Genomic DNA, 20456 nt, shown 5'->3' with positions numbered 1-20456 from the left:
AGGAGGTCATAGTATGAGTATTAGGCTTTATAAATATTAAAAAATGATTTTAAAAGCACTTATTTTTTAATAATTTGTCAAAATTAATAATAGTTTTTTTAATAAAAACCAATCATGTTTGATAATTCCACATATAAAAGCAAGCTGCATCCCTTGCCTATCATATTTAGACGCATTCATTCATAAGCCTAAGCACAGAAGCCTAACTTGAAACATGACAAATTTTTGCGCCACTTTTTTTTTTAAAAGGACAATTGTTATTTAGCAACAGAACCAAGAATATGCTTATAAAAAACTTTTAAGAATGGAAATCCCTACCTTAAAACTTTTCCTCATATCTAAAATAATGAACCTGATTTTTGTAACCTTTTTTAAAAACAGCATTCTGAAATGCATAATTTTGCCCCGTGTTTAACTGAGAAAGTCCTGGCCGAGTGAACATTCCTGTCTATTGTGGCCTACAAAAACGACAGCTGTTTGCTTAGCGGCAGTAAAAGCCCTTCTCAGTGTTGAAACGTGAGCACGGTGGCAGTCTTATTTAAAACTTAAGACACTTCGAGTTTTAAAATGTGTGTGCAGTTCAGCAAAATCCAATTTATTCAGATGATGTGTTTGCCTGTTAATATCTAATACAATGTATCTAAGGAAAATGTTTTATAATTGTTTATTTATTACAAAACACACAATTTCGTTTTTGAGGCCTTTTATTCATATTGGATGTGAATTTTAATTGTATCTTTTAAGCATTTAACAGTTTGTACGTGTGCGTAATTGCTTACTCTATAAATTAAATAGCAACATACAGCTATTTAAACATATCATATGGTTCATTTCTAGATTTTTATTTAATTTCTACTTAATATTAATTAACTAACATTTTGCATAACAGACTGAAGACAACAAGAAAGACCGCAAACACACATTGGGCTCATATTAGGCATATACAGAAAGGGGTCAAACACTCAGGACACACAATACAGCGCGCTTAATAGCCATTATTTCATAAATAGCGCAATCTCTATGTACTTACAGAAGTTGTAATGTAAAACCACAAACCACATAGACATTTAAACACACATTTAACCCACAGATCAACACTGAGGACAGAAACAAAGGATAGCCCACAGACTGTACTTAAACCAAACCATTTGTAAGTACTAGTTGTAAGTCATATTTACAAGAAACGCTTCTCAATAGTATTCAAAAAGACTGCAAAAACAGCCCAACAGACTGTTTTATTTCCAAGAAGCCAAAATACACTCAATTCACTAGCTTTGTCTGGCAGAACACCAAAAAAATCGCTCTGCATATCTCCATTCATAAAATTGCACAGAAAAAGGATCCTTGTTTGTATTAGGTCATATTTTAATTCCCTGGGGAAACAGAATCACCAAGGAAGAAATATGTTTTTATACCTAAACCTATTTAGATATTCCCTCAGGGGAGCCGGCTAATTTAATTCACATCTCTCTATGGTACCTTCAAAAAGCAACACATTCTTCGATGTGTGCTTGAAACAGGCATGCCAAATATAGTGCAAAATATGCAGTATTATAGTAGTTATTAAAGTACTCTTCGTACATTGAACCGTTCAAATTTCATAGGAGTAGAGAAAAATCTCCTCATTACCTGCCTATGTGTGTTGCATCACATACATTTACATATTCATATTCATAAGACTCACTCAATATTTGGCCAATACATATAAAAAATGCCGTAGTACGCGTTTCTAAACTACCTTACTAAATACAAGGCGTCATACTTACAGCAAGTGCCGTAAAACGGCTCTTACCAGTGAAATGATTGTCCAAATTCTAACCAGCAAGTTCTGAATGACCTAACGGTCTTTTTTTTTTTAATACTCACACCAAAAAGGTTCTCAGTCAGGGGTGACATCATGTGGAGGATCAAAATCAGGAAGATCAGAAATACAGTGGGCTGCAGAGACAGAGAATCCCCAGAATCTCCATGCACAGAGTACCTCCTTAGTAGAGTCCTGTCCTGTCCTCCTCAGTAGATTTCTGTCTCCTGACAAATTCACTTCCTCAGATAGCCACTTCTCTGATGAGATCCACGTTGGAGCGCCAACTGCAAGTAATCAAATTCCTTCTCAGGGGTCTCACTGATATTTGGTCCTTTTAAACCAACAAAGAAGAAATTGGCACAGAAGCTGAAATATAAAAGATCATTTTTATTAAACTCAAATGAGTTGAGACTACGTCACACAGAGGCATTAGCAACTGAATGAGGCAGTCTAAGGAGTACAGAAAACTGGGGCATTATATATGCTTTAGAGTCACATAGTAAGCATAAATGCAAGGGGCAGTCCTGGCTCATGTAAGCATGCAAAATGAATAAATTGGGCATACAAGATCTACTTGCTCAACAAAGTGGGAGGAGAGTTACTTCTCCATACAGCAGCAAAAATAGCCTGACAGTTATACTAGAGAAGCAGGTGCATTCTACTAGCTAGGCCCTTCTGGGCATGTGCAAAGTGGAGGATGCTGAATATAGTTTGTCTCTAGGCAGAATACAAGAGCAGTTAACAGAAAGGTAGGACAGAGCACATGGCAGACAAAATGGCTGCCAGAAATACAAAATGGCTTTCAGCTCATGCTAACAAATCTGTCCAATATTTAACTCTGGCGTCTCCCACCTCCAGACTACGGCCGACCTCCTGCATTCTCTATTGGTTCTCCATCAACGTGCCAAATTCACACCTGACACCCTCTCAGAAGCTCCTCTTCTTCGGAGTGGTTCTGGACACAATGCAGTTTTGGGTCTATCTTCCCGAATAGCGAGTCGGGGATATTCGGGCTATGATTCCAATCTTTCAGCCCCTATCACTGGTTTTGGTCAGGATAACCCAGAGGCTGCTGGGCCTCATGGCCTCCTGCATCCAGCTGGTAGAGCATGCCAGGTGGCATATGCGGGCCCTGCAGTGGCACCTGAAGTTCCTGTGGGTGCAGCATCAGGGGAGTCTGTCTGATTGCGTCCAGATCTCGGAGGGCACTGCATGACAATTGCAGTTGTGGCTAACGAACTAGGATTGGGTCAATGGTAAGTATGGGCGAAATTTGCGAAGTTGCGGTCCGCGAATTCGTGCGAAATTGCAAAAAAATTCAGGGAGTTTGCGAATTTTCCCGCGAACTCAGGGATTTTTGTGCCATTTGCACAAATATGTTACCACGTGTGCCTGTAACTTTGCCAGCGTGCCAAAAGCTGCCGAGGTCCCTTGAGTGAGCTGCCCATTATAGTGGGGACGGGCGGGAAGACGTTTGATACTGCCAGTGTGTGGTGGACGGGGCCAAACGGGCGGAGCTTCTATGCGAGTTCACATGCATCTTGTTTATAAAGGGTCAGAGACCGAGCAGAGCAGCAGATGAGGAGAAAGCAGCCTCCTGGTCACAGGAGCTACACGGGGATGGCGCTCGGGAAACTCATGGTTGCAAAAATACGTTTGGCACTGGACCCCAGAATCCTTCAGATGACCAAGATAGCTCTGCTGCGCGTGTTGGTACAAAGCCATTCTGATCCTGCTCAGTAGGTTCAGGCGCATGCAGCTGGTGCTGCTGGACAATGTCCCATCTCATACTAAACTGCCCCGTACAGGCATATGCTGGTGCTGGGCAGTAGGGTGCAGTGGCATGCGGGTGCTCCACGCCTCGTACATGCGCATACCGGTGCCAGGGGGGACACGTGTTTATTGGTGCTGTGTAGCAAGTTATGACTTTACATTTTGACTGAACCAGACGGTGGTACCACCTACACGGATAAGGAGCATCCAGGCACCAGACTTCATGGTGCAAGAGCATAATGGTGCTGTGTGGTACGGGTATATATGTACTCGGGGAAGGGGGGCACTTAGCACAATGTGTGCTCACACCCAGAGGGCTCCCAGGCAATTGAGCACGAATGATTTTCACTCTGAGAGGGCTCCGGGGCAGTTCAGCAGCACGGGGGCTCACACCAACTGGGCCCCAGGGCAGTTCAGTAGCGCATGACTCACAACCCCTGGGCAGCTCTGCAGCGCGGAAGCTCACACCCACAGGGCTCCTGGGCAGTTTAGCAGCGCCACCCCCTGGTTCATCACTGCCACCCTCTGGTTCATCACTGCCACCCTCTGGTTCACCACTGCCACCCTCTGGTTCATCACTGCCACACTCTGGTTCACCACTGCCACCCTCTGGTTCACCACTGTCACCCTCCGGTTCATCACTGCCACCCTCTGGTTCATCACAGCACCCTCTGGTTCACCACTGCCACCCTCTGGTTCATCACTGTCACCCTCTGGTTCATCACTGCCACCCTCTGGTTCAGCACTGCCACCCTCTGGTTCACCACTGCCACCCTCTGGTTCATCACTGCCACACTCTGGTTCACCACTGCCACCCTCTGGTTCACCACTGTCACCCTCCGGTTCATCACTGCCACCCTCTGGTTCATCACAGCACCCTCTGGTTCACCACTGCCACCCTCTGGTTCATCACTGTCACCCTTGGGTTCATCACTGCCACCCTCTGGTTCATCACAGCACCCTCTGGTTCACCACTGCCACCTTCTGTTTCATCACTGCAACACCCAGTTCATCACTGTCACCCTCTGGTTCATTACTGCCACCCTCTGGTTCATCACAGCACCCTCTGGTTCACCACTGCCACCTTCTGGCTCATCACTGCCACCCCCGGTTCATCACTGTCACCCTCTGGTTCATCACTGCCACCCTCTGGTTCATCACTGCCATCCTCTGGTTCATCACTGTCACCCTCTGGTTCATCACTGCCACCCTCTGGTTCACCACTGCCACCCTCTGGTTCATCACTGTCACCCTCTGGTTCATCACTGCCACCATCTGGTTCATCACTGCCACCCTCTGTTTCGCCACTGCCACCCTCTGGATCATCACTGCCACCCTCTGGTTTATCACTGCCACCCTCTGGTTCGCCACCGCCACCCTCTGGATCATCACCGTCACCCTCTGGTTCATCACTGCCACCCTCTGGTTCATCACAGCACCCTCTGGTTCACCAGTGCCACCCTCTGGTTCATCACTGCCACCCTCTGGTTCATCAATGCCACCCTCTGGTTCACCACTGCCACCCTCTGGTTGATCACTGCCACCCTCTGGTTGATCACTGCCATCCTCTGGTTCATCACAGCACCCTCTGGTTCACCACTGCCACCCTCTGGTTCATCACTGCCACCCTCTGGTTCATCACTGCCACCCTCTGGTTCACCACAGCACCCTCTGGTTCACCACTGCCACCCTCTGGTTCATCACTGCCACCCTCTAGTTCATCACTGCCACCCTCTGGTTCACCACTGCCACCCTCTGGATCATCACTGTCACCCTCTGGATCATCACTGTCACCTTCTGGTTCATCACTGCCACCCTCTGGTTCATCCCAGCACCCTCTGGTTCATCACTGCCACCCTCTGGTTCATCACTGCCACCCTCTGGTTGATCACTGCCACCCTCTGGTTGATCACTGCCATCCTCTGGTTCATCACAACACCCTCTGGTTCACCACTGCCACCCTCTGGTTCATCACTGCCACCCTCTGGTTCATCACAGCTCCCTCTGGTTCACCTCTGTCACCCTCTGGTTCATCACTGCCACCCTCTGGTTCATCACAGCACCCTCTGGTTCACCACTGCCACCCTCTGGTTCATCACTGCCACCCTCTAGTTCATCACTGTCACCCTCTGGTTCACCACTGCCACCCTCCGGATCGTCACTGTCACCCTCTGGTTCATCACTGCCACCCTCTGGTTCACCACTGCCACCCTCTGGTTCATCACTGCCACCCTCTGGTTCATCACAGCACCCTCTGGTTCACCCCTGCCATCCTCTGGTTCATCACTACCACCCTCTGGTTCACCACTGCCACCCTCTGGTTCACCACTGCCACCCTCTGGTTCATCACAGCACCCTCTGGTTCACCACTGCCACCTTCTGGTTCACCACTGCCACCCTCTGGTTTACCACTGCAACCATCTGGTTCATCACAGCACCCTCTGGTTCGCCACTGTCACCCTCTGGTTCACCACTGCCACCCTCTGGTTCATCACTGCCACTCTCTGATTCACCACTGCCACACTCCGGTTCATCACAGCACCCTCTGGTTCACCACTGTAGATTATGGGAGAAGGCACACCTGCCCAGCCTCAACCGGGGGCTGGTTAATGTGTTACTGAATTTGAGCTTCAAGTCCAGCACCTGCTTCCTTATCTGTAAGTGCTTCCTGTTGTGGTTTAATTTTTGTGACAACCTGGAGCATTGTGCCATACTTGTAACTATTCTTTGACCCTGCTTCGAGGGTCAGAGCAGGGTCAGAGAATAGTTGCAAGTAGGCAACAACTCTGGAGGCGCCGCTCAGGAAGCACTTACAGGGTTACAGCAGTTGCCCAAGTTGAAGTTAATTTCTTTGTAACCGTTTTGTAAATGGTTACAAAGAAATTAGCTTCAACTTGGGCACCTGCTGTAACCCTGTAAGTGCTTCATGTACTTCAGTTTTTGAAAATCCGTCTCGCACGCGATTTTGCTGATTTTTCTGCAATTTAGCGAGATTCGCGAACCACGAAATTGTAGAAAATCCGCAAATTCCGTGAACGGAACGGATTTTACGCCCATGCTTAATCAATGGCAGATCCCTCTCCCTTCCCCAACCAGACCACCAGTTATGACGGACGTGTCCCTTCTGGGATGGGGCGGCCGCATGGGAGAGGCGGAGATCAGAGGCCTCTGGTCTCCCGTGGAGTCTAGGCTCCACATCAACCTTCTGGAGCTCCAGGCGATCCGTTTTGCACTAAAGGCATTCCTTCCCTCTGTTCGGGGAAGAATAGTACAGGTATGCACGGACAACACCACCGCCATGTGGTACTGCAACAAACAGGGCGGGTTGGGGTCGTGGTCTCTGGACTTGGCTGGAACATCAGGGCATATCCCTGATGGTTCAACACCTGGCAGATTCTCTGAATGCCAGTTCGGATGAACTCAGCCGCAGGTGCATGAAGGATCACGAATGGCGTCTTCACTCGGAGGTGGCGCGAGGTCTCTTTCAGCAGTGGGGAGAGCTTTGGTAAGATCTATTTGCCACCGAAGAGAATGCATACGTCAGCAAGTCTGGGGGTTGGAATTTCCAAGGCGGCATCGCTAGGTGACAGTTTTCATCGTGAGTGGAGTTGCGGTCTTCTATACGCATTTCCGCCTATAGCACTTTTGCCCAGAGTGCTGAAGAAGATCAAGCATGACGGGGCCCAAGTCATTCTTGTGGCTCTGGATTGGGCACAAAGAGTCTGGTATCCTGAGCTGCTACACGTGGCCATCGATCCTCCGATCACACTGCCTCTTCTGGAGGATCTTCTGTCGCAGCAGCAGGAGACGGACTTCCACCTGAACCTGTTGAGCCTCCATCTCCTTGCGTGGAGATTGAGCGGTGGCAGTTAATGTTGTTTGACCTGCCTTCTGAAGTCTGTGATGTAATCTTGCTAGCTAGGCATCCCTCCACTACGATGGTATACGCCTGCTGATGGATAAAATGTGTGGCATGGTGGACAGCAAAGATTGTGGACCCCCTTTCCAACCCTTTTTCTGAGGTTCTCATGTTCCTCCTTTCTTTGGCTCAGCTGTCCCCTGTTGTAAATCATTCCCTTAAGGGCATTTCTCATCTTTTTCCTCCTGTTCCCTTCGTAATGCCTCAGTGTGACTTGAACTTGGTTCTTTTATACCTTAAGTGCACTCCCTTTGAGCCGTTACATAACTGTCCTCTCAGGCTTCTAACTCTGAAAGTGCACATTTTGGATCCAGATGGTAGAGCCTCCCTTCCTCTTTGGAAGAATGCGGAGGAGGAAAGGAGGTGGGCAACGTGATGGTTTGGCCAGTGTGGAAGGAAATAACCACCCTGGGAAGAAAGGAAGGTCTTGTTCTGAGGAATACCTACTCCGGATGAACAGCCAGAATGGGAGGCTTGGAAGAAAGAGCTGGTAGCTCACTCACCCTGTGCGCAGAGGTGATGGCCACCAGAAAGGCTGTTTTCAAAATTAGAAGCCTGAGAGGTGGGCTGCCCAAAGATGGCATGCATCGCTTTGTAGAAAGCTCGAAGCTTAGCAGGGGTTGCTCTGGGTCCTGGGAAGGGAGGGAAAAACAGAGCCGACCCTTCAGGCTCCACACATGGAGCCACTGGAGGGGCAGCACCCTCATCCCTTATTGCGGCAGCTGACGGACAAGGAGAAGTCAAAGAGCAACAATGCTTCTTCGACTTCTTTATGTGCTTCAACTTACCTGACCCTGAGTGCGAAGACTTTGAAGAAGAATGATGGTGGCTCTGCGACCGGTCCCTCGACCTCCTAACCGACTGGGACTTAGAGCAGCGTGGAGCTGCCTGCCGGGCCTCAAGAAGCTTTCAGGACCACTCCCGGAAAGACTTCGGATTAATAGTCTGGCAGTTGTAGCACAACTTAGTGTTGTGGTCGCGCTCCAGTGCGGATCCGTTACCACCATCAGTAGGTTACAGGACCTGCAAGCCAACCAGACCACACAGTGATGACAGACGCATCCCTTCTGGGATGGACGGCCACATGGGAGAGGCGGAGATCAGAGGCCTCTGGTCTCCGGTGGAGTCCAGGCTCCACATCAACATTCTGGAGCTCCGGGCTATCATCTTGCACTAAAGACATTCCTTCCCTCTGTTCGGGTGAGAGTAGTGCAGGTGTTCACGGACAACACCACCGCCATGTGGTACTGCAACAAACAGGGCAGGGTGGGGTCATGGAACCGACGTCAATTGGCTTTCCGTCTCTGGACATGGCTGGAAAATCAGGGCATATCCCTGGTGGTTCAACACCTGGCAGGTTCTCTGAATGCCAGTTCAGATGAACTCAGCCTCAGGTGCATGATGGATCAAGAATGGCGTCTTCACTCAGAGGTGGCGCAAGGTCTTTATCAGCAGTGAGTGGAGTTGGGGTCTTCTATACTCATTTCCACTTATACCACTGCTGCCCAGAGTGCTGAAGAAGATCAAGCGCGACCTGGTCCAAGTCATTCTTTTGTCTCCGGATTGGGCACAGAGTCTGGTATCCCGAGCTGCTACACATAGCCATCGATCCTTCAATCGGACTGCCTCTTCTGGAGGATCTTCTGTTGCAGCAGCAGTGGACGGTCTTCCACCTGAACCTGTTCGGCCTCCACCTCCTTGCGTGGAGATTGAGAGGTGGCAGTTGGTGTTGTTGGACCTGCCTCCTGAAGTCTGTGATGTAATCTTGCTAGACAGGCATCGCTCCACTAAGACAGTTTATGCCAGTTGATGGATCAGATTTGTGGCATGGTGCACAGCAAAGGTTGTGAACCCCCTTTCCACCCTTCTTTCTGAGGTTCTCATGTTCCTCCTTTCTTTGGCCCAGCTGTCCCCTGTTGCAAATCATTTCCTTAAGGGCATTACTCTTCTTTTTCCTCCTGTTCCCTTTGTAATGCCTCAGTGTGACTTGAACTTGGTTCTTATATACCTTAAGCGTGCTCCCTTTGAGCCGATACATAACTGTCCAAAACAAGAGCTTTCCTTCTACTTGGATCGCACCAAATAATTTTTGCTGGACGACCAGCTCTTTGTTGGTTACCTGGGCTCTAACAAAGGTTGGGCTGTGGACAAAGGGACCATCTCCAGGTGGTTGTTTTCTACATCAAAGCTTGCAACTCTTTGGCAAAGAAGGAGCCTTCAGTGCAGCTGCGTGCCCATTCCACCACGGCGACGGCAGCTACCACTGCTTTGGGACGGAGAGTCGCTCTTAATGACATCTGTCAGGCAGCTACGTGGGCATCGCTGCACACATTCACTAAACACTACTGCCTGGATAGCCAAGTGCGGAGAGACAGCTTCTTTGGCCGTTCGGTTCTCCAGTACTTTCTGGTGCGAACTTAGTTCACAGACCCACCTCTGGGGTTGGTGTTGCTGGGGTATATATTCTAAGGTAAGGCATCTATAACTAACTGTTTCTTTCAGATGAACAAGTTACTTACGTTCGGTAACGACATATCTGTAAAGAAACATAGGTTAGTTATAGATTCCTTACTGCCCTACCCATCCTCCCCGTTCTGCAAACTGACTTCTAGGGTCAAGGACTTCCTTTCAGGGCCCTAGATTTTCGGCACCAGAGGTCAGTGTCTTGCAGGGCTCTGTGCTTCTGGCGTGGAAAGTCGTGTACAGAACTGACGTCAGCGAGCGAGGGTGGCATCTATATAGCTACCGCAACATCATCCTGGCGACCATGACGCCGACGCCGAACGCGGAGTCGACCGACGCCACCTTTTGATGCTGATAAAAAACTTTCCGGATCCAGTCTAACGCCTGGGCGAAATTCTTTTTTTATGTTTGAAAAGCTTTATTGAAGAGAGAGACATTGATAAGCAAAAACATCAGCAGAAAGAGTAAATATGCTTAAATATACCATGGAATATTAACAGTGCTAATGTCGATGATTGGGAAGCAAAAGCATTTTATGGGGATTTTAAAGATACAGGGAAAGGGGGAAGGAAGGGTGAGGGAAAGAAATAATAGCATTATAAAATAGTAATATTAGGGATAATTACGGCAGATACACACATGGTACACATTATCAATATAAAATATACAGTAAATAAAGAAGTGATATAACATATAAAACCTGCAAAGGATAACAAATTCACAAAAATGAGATAGTAAAAGTCCTTCAAAGAGTTTTAAAATTTTCTGAGTTGACATGAGTAGATTTCTTTAGAGTCAATCGATCCAGGTATGTGGTGAGAGGTAACCAGTAAAGATCCGTGTTACGTATTGGTTTACAGGAAGAGGCAAAGGCGACATCAAGCCTGTGAAAATGACATAAAGTGTTCCACCAACCCTGTATGGAGACATTTGTAAGGGATTTCCAATTGGAAGAAATGTGCTGGAATGCAAGAGCAAGCACGAGATTGAAAAGACCACATGAGTGCACAGGAAGATCTAAGGAGTCTGAAAGACTACCCAGAAAAAGAAGAGTGGTTGAGTATGGAACAGAAAGTGTGAAAATGCGAGAAAGATATGACCAAACCTTTCTCCAAAAAGCAGAAACAGCAGGACAGAAAAAGAACAGATGTAGAAGATCAGCATTTAGAGTACCACAAGTCCAGCATTTAGAGTCAGAAGAGGGAAGGAAACGGGACAAAGAAAGAGGAGAAAGGTAAAGTCGATGATATAGATAAAATAAAGATTGAGTAAGAGAAGCAGAACAAGAGATTCTTAAAGATCTGGACCAGAGCTTATCCCAAAGAGCAACAGACCAAGTACAGTTCAAATCCACTTCCCAAGCAAGTTCCAATTTAGTTTTGGCACGATCTGGGTTAGGGGAAGAGAAAAATGTATAAATAAGAGATGCTTTAAGGAGAGTAGAGAGGAGTGTAAGAAGAGGAGATTGAGGTGTGAATGAAGTTGAAGAAGGAAGAGAATAATAACTATCAAGAATTATTGCGATAAGAGTAGTAAATTTCTATAAAAAAGAACGTGCACAGTGGAACAAAAGTTGAAATTGGGGAAAAGAGCACGGTAATGAACCATGAAAAAGATGGTTAACCCATATGACACCTTTTAACCTCCAAGATGACCAGAAGATGGGTCTATTATTTAAAAGGATAAGTGAATTATACCATATGGGGGTGTTTAAAAATGCTTCATGCGTGATGGTAGTTGGGAGAACAAAGGGTTTTAAAAGAGAAAAAGTACATTTGAATAAAGGGAATGGAGTATAAAGAGATTTGGTAGAGAAGCCTATCATTTCACCAAAAGAAAAGGGTAATAATAAAGATTGTTCAATAAGGAGCCAGGAAGGAGTAAGTGGGGAAGGCTCTGATCAAAGCCAACGTGATGCCTGGCGTAAGGAAAAGGATATATGGTAAAGACAGAAATCTGGAAAATTAACTCCTCCATTAGGTTTAGGTTTGCGGAGGGTTACAAGAGAGATTCTAGGTTTTTTATTCTTCCAAAGAAATTTCGAGGGAGAGGAATCAATATGTTTGAAATAGAGGGCAGGAACGTGAAGAGGTAACATGGAAAGAATAGATTAAAATAGGGTCAATCATCATTTTAATTGAGTCCAATCGACCCCACCAGGAAAGAAAAAGAGGGTTCCAGGAGGATAACAATTGATCAATTCGGGATAAAACTGCGGACATATTTAATTTAATTGAAGAAGAAATGGAGCTGGAGAACCAAATACCGAGATATTTAATCTTTGAACTATTCCAGGCAAAGCCAGTCGAGGAAAAAAGATGAGGGAGACAGGTCTTGGTTAAAGGAAGAATTTCAGTCTTGTCTGAGTTAATCTTATATCCTGACACTAGAGACAATGAATCACATTTGGATAGTAAAGGGGGAACAGACACTTCTGGATAGGAGATAAACAAGAGAATATCATCTTCATATGCAGAAAGTTTAAATTGATTATTACCATAGGTAAAACCAGAAATGGAGTCATAGTTACGGATGGAGGACAGAAACGGTTCGAGAGCTAGGACAAATAGAAGAGGGGATAAGGGACAGCCCTGACGAACCCCAAGCCGAAGATAAAAAGAAGAGGAAAGCTGACCGTTTACGAGTACTGAGGCTTTGGGCGCAGAATCTAACAGAGATATGAGAGATATGAATTTGGGACCAAAGCCATGCCAATGAAATGAAGCAAACAAAAAGGACCAGTTGACCCTGTCAAAAGCCTTTTCTGGGTCAACAGAAAGAGCGGCTAGAGGAATTGAAAGAGATGGGGCTTTATTCAAAATATTAAGAAAAAGGCGAGAATTATCAGAGGTGAGTCTATCTTTAATAAATCTGCATTGCTCCTTACCAATGAGATGAGGCATAAAGGGATCTAAGGGTAGTGCAATTAATTTAGCAAATAATTTATAGTCAACATTAACTAACAAGATCGGACGATAATTATTACAAAATTTGGGGTCGAGACAATCTTTCGGAATAAGACAAATGGTGGCATCTTGAAAAGTGCCATCTGCCTTACAGGATGAATAGAATGATTGAAAAAGTGTTAAAAGTTTGGGTAATAAAAGATCAAAGAAATGTAAATACAATTCAACAGGAAAACCATCAGGACCGGGTGTTTTACCTTTAGTAAGGGATGGTAAAGCCATGGAAAGTTCATGTAGTGAGAGGTCAATTTCAAGGTCTGGAAAATTGAGATGAGAATTAGAAGATTTAGGAAGTTTCTCCAGATAAGTCTGAATAAGAGAAGGAGTAGGATGAAATACTGGAGTATAGAGATGTTGATAAAACAATTGAAATTGGTCAAGTGTTTATTTATATTTATGTAGGAGAGTATTATCAGAAGTGTAAATAAATTCTATAAGAGTACGTTCTTTACGAGATTTAAGATAATTAGCTAAAAGTTTTCCTGACTTATTACGACCACCATAATAACGAGCACTGCTACAAAGGAGAATTGAACATGCATTATCAGTGGTAAATGTATTAAAGTCTAGTTTTGCTGGAAAAAGATCTGGTGACATAAATTTGTCTGATGAAGTATAAAATGTATGTTCCAAGGATTTTATATGTGCTAGGGAGGTTTTACTTTTCCGAAGATATTGCTTCTTTTCTTAGAAACAAAATCAATAATGAATCCCCTAGCAGTAGCTTTAAAGGAGTCCCAGAGAATATGAGGAGGGGTACTAGGATCAGAATTCAATAGAAAGAAGTCATTAGCAAAGGAACAAAAAGAGGACGAAAAATTAGGGTCGGTGAGAAGCGCGCTCTTAAAACGCCATCGAGGTGGCTTGGGATGCAGCGGAAGTAAGTCAATATCCGTTACAATGGGTGCATGGTCCGAAATAACTATGGGTTCAATAGAAGAAGATTATAGGTTTCAAGATAAGGGTTGAGAAAGAAAAATTTAGTCAAGTCGAGAGAAAGATGTGTGAGGAGGAGAGCAAAAAAGAGTAATCCAAAGTGTCCGGATGAAAGAGTCTCCAAGAGTCAGTAAAACTTGATTGTAAAATAGTGTAAAGAAATTGTTTATGTGTTTTGTGAGGAATTAAGCGAACAGTGGATTTACGATCAAGGAGTGGATCAACAATGTGGTTACAGTCTCCACCTAAGATAAATAATTCATCTTTATGTTGGATACATTTGTTCGTAACTAGTGGCCGAAAAGAGCAGTCAGGTTGAGTAGGACCATAAACATTAAAAACAGTTAAGGGAATAGAATCAATAAGCAATTTAGTTAATACCCATCTACCGTCAGTATAATATTCTTGTGATAAAACTTTACATTTCAATTTTTAATGACATAGAATGGCAACTCCGTTCTTTTTGTTGTTGGAAGGGGAGAATAAGACTGCACTGTACCAACCCAATTCCCTTTTAATTTAAGGGATTAAATTTCAGTAAGGTGGGTTCCTTGCAAAATGACTATATCAGGGTTATAAGAGGCTAAATGGGAAAGTACTCTCTGCCGTTTAATGGGATTATTAAAACCTTTTACATTCCAGGAAACAACTCTAAATCTACAAATAGCATAAAATCAATAAGAATAAAAAGGGCAAACAAGTGTACATGTAACATACAGCCGAAAAGAATAAGAATGAGTAGAAAGAAAGGAATAGAACAGACAACATCAAAAAAAGGGTAAGGGTGAAAGAAGGGAAAGAAAAGGAAATTTGCGCAAATGGGAAAGATGAAATAGCAGAAGAGACACTACAAATCCAAAAGGATGACTGAGAAGAACGTACCCGAGGGAGACATACAAGAGGGAAATGGGGCAATGGCGACACTCAACAAGACGGACCGCTCGAAGAGTGGGAATCTAACCGCACCAGGACATAAGAATCAAAGGGAAGGAGCCACATAGGATGAGGGAACAAAAATCATGAACCTGTGCAAGGATAAATAAAAGAGAAAATAAATGACAATAGGGAAACAACGTTAGGGATATATATTATAACGTATGTAACAAACAAACCTACATAATAACATATTCAAAATTATCTAAAGGTAAATTTAAATGCAGAACACCAACAGGAGCACACCAAAAGTGCTGCAAGTAGACAAACAACAAATGTAAATAATAAGTCAGTCAGCCACTAGGAGAAGTAGAGGTATCCATGCCACTATTGGATTGAATATGGATAAAGTTATTAAGTTCTCCAGGGTCTTGAAAAGTCCATGTTCGATTTTGGTGAGTGACCTTGAAAATACATGGGTGAAAAAAGCCATATCTAGCTCCAAGAGTACGTAAGGGCACACAAAGGTTGAGAAACTCTTTTCTTCTTGATGCAGTGGCATTGGAAACATCTTGAGAGAAGAACACTCTCTGGCCCAGCCATGAAACTTGACGCTTGGATCTAGCTGCAGAAAGGACTGAGTGAAGATTTGTGAATTTCAAGAAAAGAATGATGATGCCTCGTTGAAGCAGATGAACGTGGACCAAGCCTATGGGCACTTTGGATGGTGACAGAAGTAGTTGATGGCATGTCCAGTAGTTTCGGAAGAAAAGAGGTAAAATATTACACAGGATCATCACCCTCTAAGGATTCTGGTAAACCGTAAATACGAAGATTATTCCTCCTATTCCTATTTTCCAAATCTTCAGTATGTTGCTGGAAGGCAAGGACCGGCTTTCCCAGAGAAGAGATGCGTTGAGAGTTAGTTTGTATCTCCGAAACCTGTTGTTCCACAGATGTAATTCTACTATCCATAGTTGACCATTTTTCCTTTAGAAATTGCATTTCATTGTTAGTTTCCTTAACAAACGGGCGCAGAGCGCGAATCTCGTCCAAGATTAATTCCATAGAGATAGGAGAGGGCGATTTGTCTGGAGATGGAGGGTCATGTTTCAAGCGTTTGGTCAAAGTAATAGGAGTAGAAGACTTGGCTGGTATGGACTGTGTTGAGGAAGAACGATTGGGCGTAGCTCAAGCCATTTGAACCACAGCAGTAGAGACATGGGAAGCTGAAGAAGTCGGAACTTGAACACTCTTAGAAGGTACAAAGACAAATGTTGGTTTGCGCAATTTGCCCATAGAGAGAACTACTATAAATTGAGGTTTAAACAGGAGAGTTGATGGTGAATTCAAGGCCATTTAAGAAAGCGTAACATATACCACAGAAAATCTCAAATGAAATAAACTATTCAGGAAAATCTGATTGGTATTCTAGTGCGCTATAAATAGAAGCATGCAGAGATAAGAACAAGATATGGCCAGTTGAAAAAGTATTTAGAGAATTCCTTTTGAAAAAAATCCAGCATTCAATGTTCCAGACAGACATTAAAAGATGCATGTATCCAGCAGATTAAGCCTTAGAGAATGACATTGATCAGTAAACAAATAGGCTTCAGGAAAAAACATTCATCTATGACGAATTATAAAGAAACAGACATGGCAAAGCACCAAAATAATGAAGAATGAAGCAGAAGCGTTGAAATATCCTCAATTATGTGGTAGGTGTTGTGAATGAAAAACAATAGTTACAAGTACAACAGGGGAGCTATCGTTCCAAAACGAAGCACTTGAATGAGTAGACAGCTCGGTGAGGAGAAACATGCTTAGACCAAACGGCGGGCGCAGCTGGGTCATAGATGCGTTGGCGCCAATAACTGATAAAGCGTTATATGGTGGTTGAAAACAGGCAGTTCAGTCGATGTTGCTCAAGCACAGAGTCACGTAGGTCACAGATTTCATAGAGAATGGCATTGGTCAGTAAACAATTAGGTTTTAGGAGAAGCCATTCATCTGTGACATATTAAGAGGGCACAGACAAGGTAAAATACCAAAATAGTGAGGAATAATGCAGAAGCATTGAAATATACCCAGTTATGTGGCAGAAGTTGTTGATAAAAAAAACAAAAAAAAACAACAGTTGCTATGGCCACAGGGGAGGCATCATTCCATAACGAGATGTTTTGAGGATGTACACAGCTTCGTGAGGAGAAACGCACTCAAACAAAATGGCGGGCGCCACAGTATCACAAATGCGACGGCTCCTATAATTAATGAAGCGCTGTGCGGTGGGTGAAAACTAGCTGCTCACCCGATGGCGCTCATTTTCCGATTCACGTAGATGTTAGATGCAGCCAAGGAAACGCAGTGGAAATGTCGCAAAGACTCTGCAAAGAGGTCCGGCGCGGCGGAGAAACACCTTCAAGCAGCCATCTTGCGCGGCGCCGTAGCCACGCCCCGCCATGGTGTAATTCTAAGGTAAGGATTCTATAACTAACCTATATTTCCTACAGATATATCATTACCAAAGGTAAGAAACTTGTTAATTCATGAGACAGTCCACATCCGCAAGCGGCCATGGAGTGTCTGTCAGCATGATGAAATGGCAAGCAAAACGGCACATGGCTACTGCACTAGAGACTTTTCATTCTATAGCAAGTTAACAAGTATCCCTTAGACATTTCCTAATGTGGTTTGCCAGCAAACCATTTGAATATTAAAAAACCTTGCAATGGTGCAGCTCACTAATTTTCTTATGACACAGATACTAAAGCCACTAGACCAATCACACAAGTCATACTTGGGTAGCTTCCGGCCAATGACTTTAGTGATCCACAAAGCAACACAATAAGTACATTTCAGTTTTATAGAGTGGGAGACAGGAGATATGGAAAGTTTAAGCATTACACAGTCCACACACATTATTTATTCATTCTTCTACCTACGTAAGGCAGGGTACGAGCACTGCCTTGAAAACCTTCATTTAAGTTTAATAGTATTCTAAATTCTTCCCATTGAACATCTTTGAGTAATCTCTGAGCTTTGATTTATTAATAAGTGGTCCACAATTGTAATGTTTTTATTGACCAACAGATATCGTATTTTATTTAATTGATTATTAAAAATTGCCAATACACTTTATAAATGCTTCAATTCGACAACCTATATACAATGCATTGGGGTGACTGAAAGCTTACTCTATTAGACAAGATTATTGAGCTCCTTGTTTCCCACTTTTTTCATCTTACCTCTCTTTCGTGCTTGTTTCCTATCACCAGCAATCATCTTTTAGGATTTAGAGTCATGTCTTGAGTTAACTTTATCCAATGGACATGGCATGCCAACGTTATTGGTGAGAAGGTAAAAGTAACCCAGAGAGGGTAATCAAATAATGACTCTCAAACTCTCAGTTCAAAAGCCACTCTGTTCTATTGTACATTACAAGGTAAATGCAATGCAGACTCCCTCATATCTTGTGACTGTAGCAGACCCACGGCCTTTGTGTTCTGTATGTGGTATGAAGGCCATGGAGACACATGTAAAGCCAATAGAGAACTATCAGCTAAGTGACAACCTTTAATGACTCCATATTGAATGGGTTGAATGTGTGTCTAAAGAGGCCTTACTCTTTCATATTCATCTTAGCGTCCCGCTGATTTATTTTTTGTAATGGCGACTGCAGTACTTTAAGGCTTCATATCAAAGGCATGACACTGTAAATGTAAATGTAAATGTAAATGTCATGGTACTTATAGCGGTACAAAAGGGGGTGGTGATGGACGGAGCATCTGAACCAATCAAACACTCACACCCAGAAAAAAGATCTGGGTTTAATCCATCACCGTTCTTTGGCCCACTCCGCCACCCCAGTTCAGACATGGCTATATGCCAATCAGTCTGACCCTTTGCCTCATGGGAACAGTGCAGCCCGAACTGCCAAGCCATGCCTTCACTGGATCGGAAACAAGCTTCCGAGGACCGGTTTCTGGCATTACAGCCGTCTTCAGCCCGGCTTGCTTGAATCCAGTGGCAAAGTGAGCAAGGGACTCACGTCTGAGCATACCCTGCCACACTCATGGCGGCCAAAAGCGGTACAAAAGGGGGTGGTGATGGACGGAGCATCTGAACTAATAAAACACTCACACCCAGACAAAAGATCTGGGTTTAATCCATCACCGTTCTTTAGCCCACTCTGCCACCCCAGTTCAGACATGGCTATATGCAAATCAGTCTGACCCTGTGCCTCACGGGAACAGTCCAGCCCGAACTGCCAAGCCATGCCTTCCCTGGATCAGAAACAAGCTTCCGAGGACCTGTTTCTGGCATTACAGCCGTCTTCAGCCCGGCTTGCCTGAATCCAGTGGCAAAGTGAGCAAGGGACTCACGTCTGAGCATACCCTGCCACACTCATGGCGGCCAAAAGCGGTACAAAAGGGGGTGGTGATGGACGGAGCATCTATACCAATCAAACACTCACACCCAGACAAAAGATCTGGGTTTAATCCATCACCGTTCTTTAGCCCACTCCGCCACCCCAGTTCAGACATGGCTATATGCAAATCAGGCTGACCCTGTGCCTCATGAGAACAGTCCAGCCCGAACTGCCAAGCTATGCCTTCCCTGGATCGGAAACAAGCTTCTGAGGACCGGTTTCTGGCATTACAGCCGTCTTCAGCCCGGCTTGCTTGAATCCAGTGGCAAAGTGAGCAAGGGACTCACGTCTGGAATGCCAGAAACCGGTCCTCGGAAGCTTGTTTCCGGTCCAGTGAAGACATGGCTTGGCAGTTCGGGCTGGACTGTTCCCATGAGGCACAGGGTCAGACTGATTTGCATATAGCCATGTCTGAACTGGGGTGGCAGAGTTGGCTAAAGAACGGTGATGGATTAAACCCAGATCTTTTGTCTGGGTGTGAGTGTTTGATTGATTCAGATGCTCCATCCATCATCACCCCCTTTTGTACCGCATGGTACTTATAGAGCGCACTGTCATCAGACGGTCACCTTGCGGTGTCGCCTAGTCGGCTTCCTGGCGCTGATACTCATACCGCTGTGGAACCCCTCCTGGCTTTCCCTGTGAAGTGTCTACTCCTGGGCACCCCCAGGGTGAAGCCAGGCATCCTTAGCGCTGTTGGGGCCGGTGTGGAGACTAAGCAAGCTATTGCCCAGAGTTGCAGCGTGGGGCCCGTGATTAGAATAGGCACTGAGGCGAGAATTAACAGGTCCAAGGAAATTGAGCCCGAGACCCCGCCTCGGCGGGAATCGAACCCTGGTCCCTGGCCAGAACTCTGTATCAGGGTCTGCCGCTCTAACCATTGAGCCACACTCTTCCACTGTAAAATATGCCTCATAGTTTTGCAATATCTATTGACCTGTTTTACTAAAAAGTGCTCAAGATCTACACTCCATCTTAACCAGGTTCAATTAATGTATGTGTAGTTTTAAAGGTCGCACTGATGCCCTGACCAGGCTCGTGGGGGTAGGTTGTGACGGCTGTGACCGCGCATGTATCCAGTACCTGACCATTGGCGCAGGTCCCACGAGAGCAGACTGCGAGGCGCCTTAGGGAATTACTTAGGGTCGCCATTCAATAGCAGGACCTGTCGGCCTGCCTTCCTATTGACCTCCTGGAATAAGGTTGTAAATCATTTTTTATTCACTGTGTAGTACTGAACACTTAGGTCCTGAAGAATTGCCACTGCAGCAAGAAACATGTTGACCTGACTAG

The 20456-nt window shown here is 44.9% G+C and overlaps 1 protein-coding gene across 1 annotated transcript in view; it reads left to right on the top strand.

Annotated features, from left to right (window-relative positions):
- LOC144772911 (uncharacterized) overlaps positions 1-20456 on the top strand; it is a 2519762-nt gene that overhangs the window by 324496 nt on the left and 2174810 nt on the right. The window lies entirely within an intron of this gene.

The sequence above is a fragment of the Lissotriton helveticus genome, chromosome 8, assembly GCF_964261635.1.
Source record: "Lissotriton helveticus chromosome 8, aLisHel1.1, whole genome shotgun sequence".
NCBI classification, from domain to species: Eukaryota; Metazoa; Chordata; class Amphibia; order Caudata; family Salamandridae; genus Lissotriton; species Lissotriton helveticus.
This window is presented reverse-complemented; position numbering and strand designations above follow the sequence as displayed.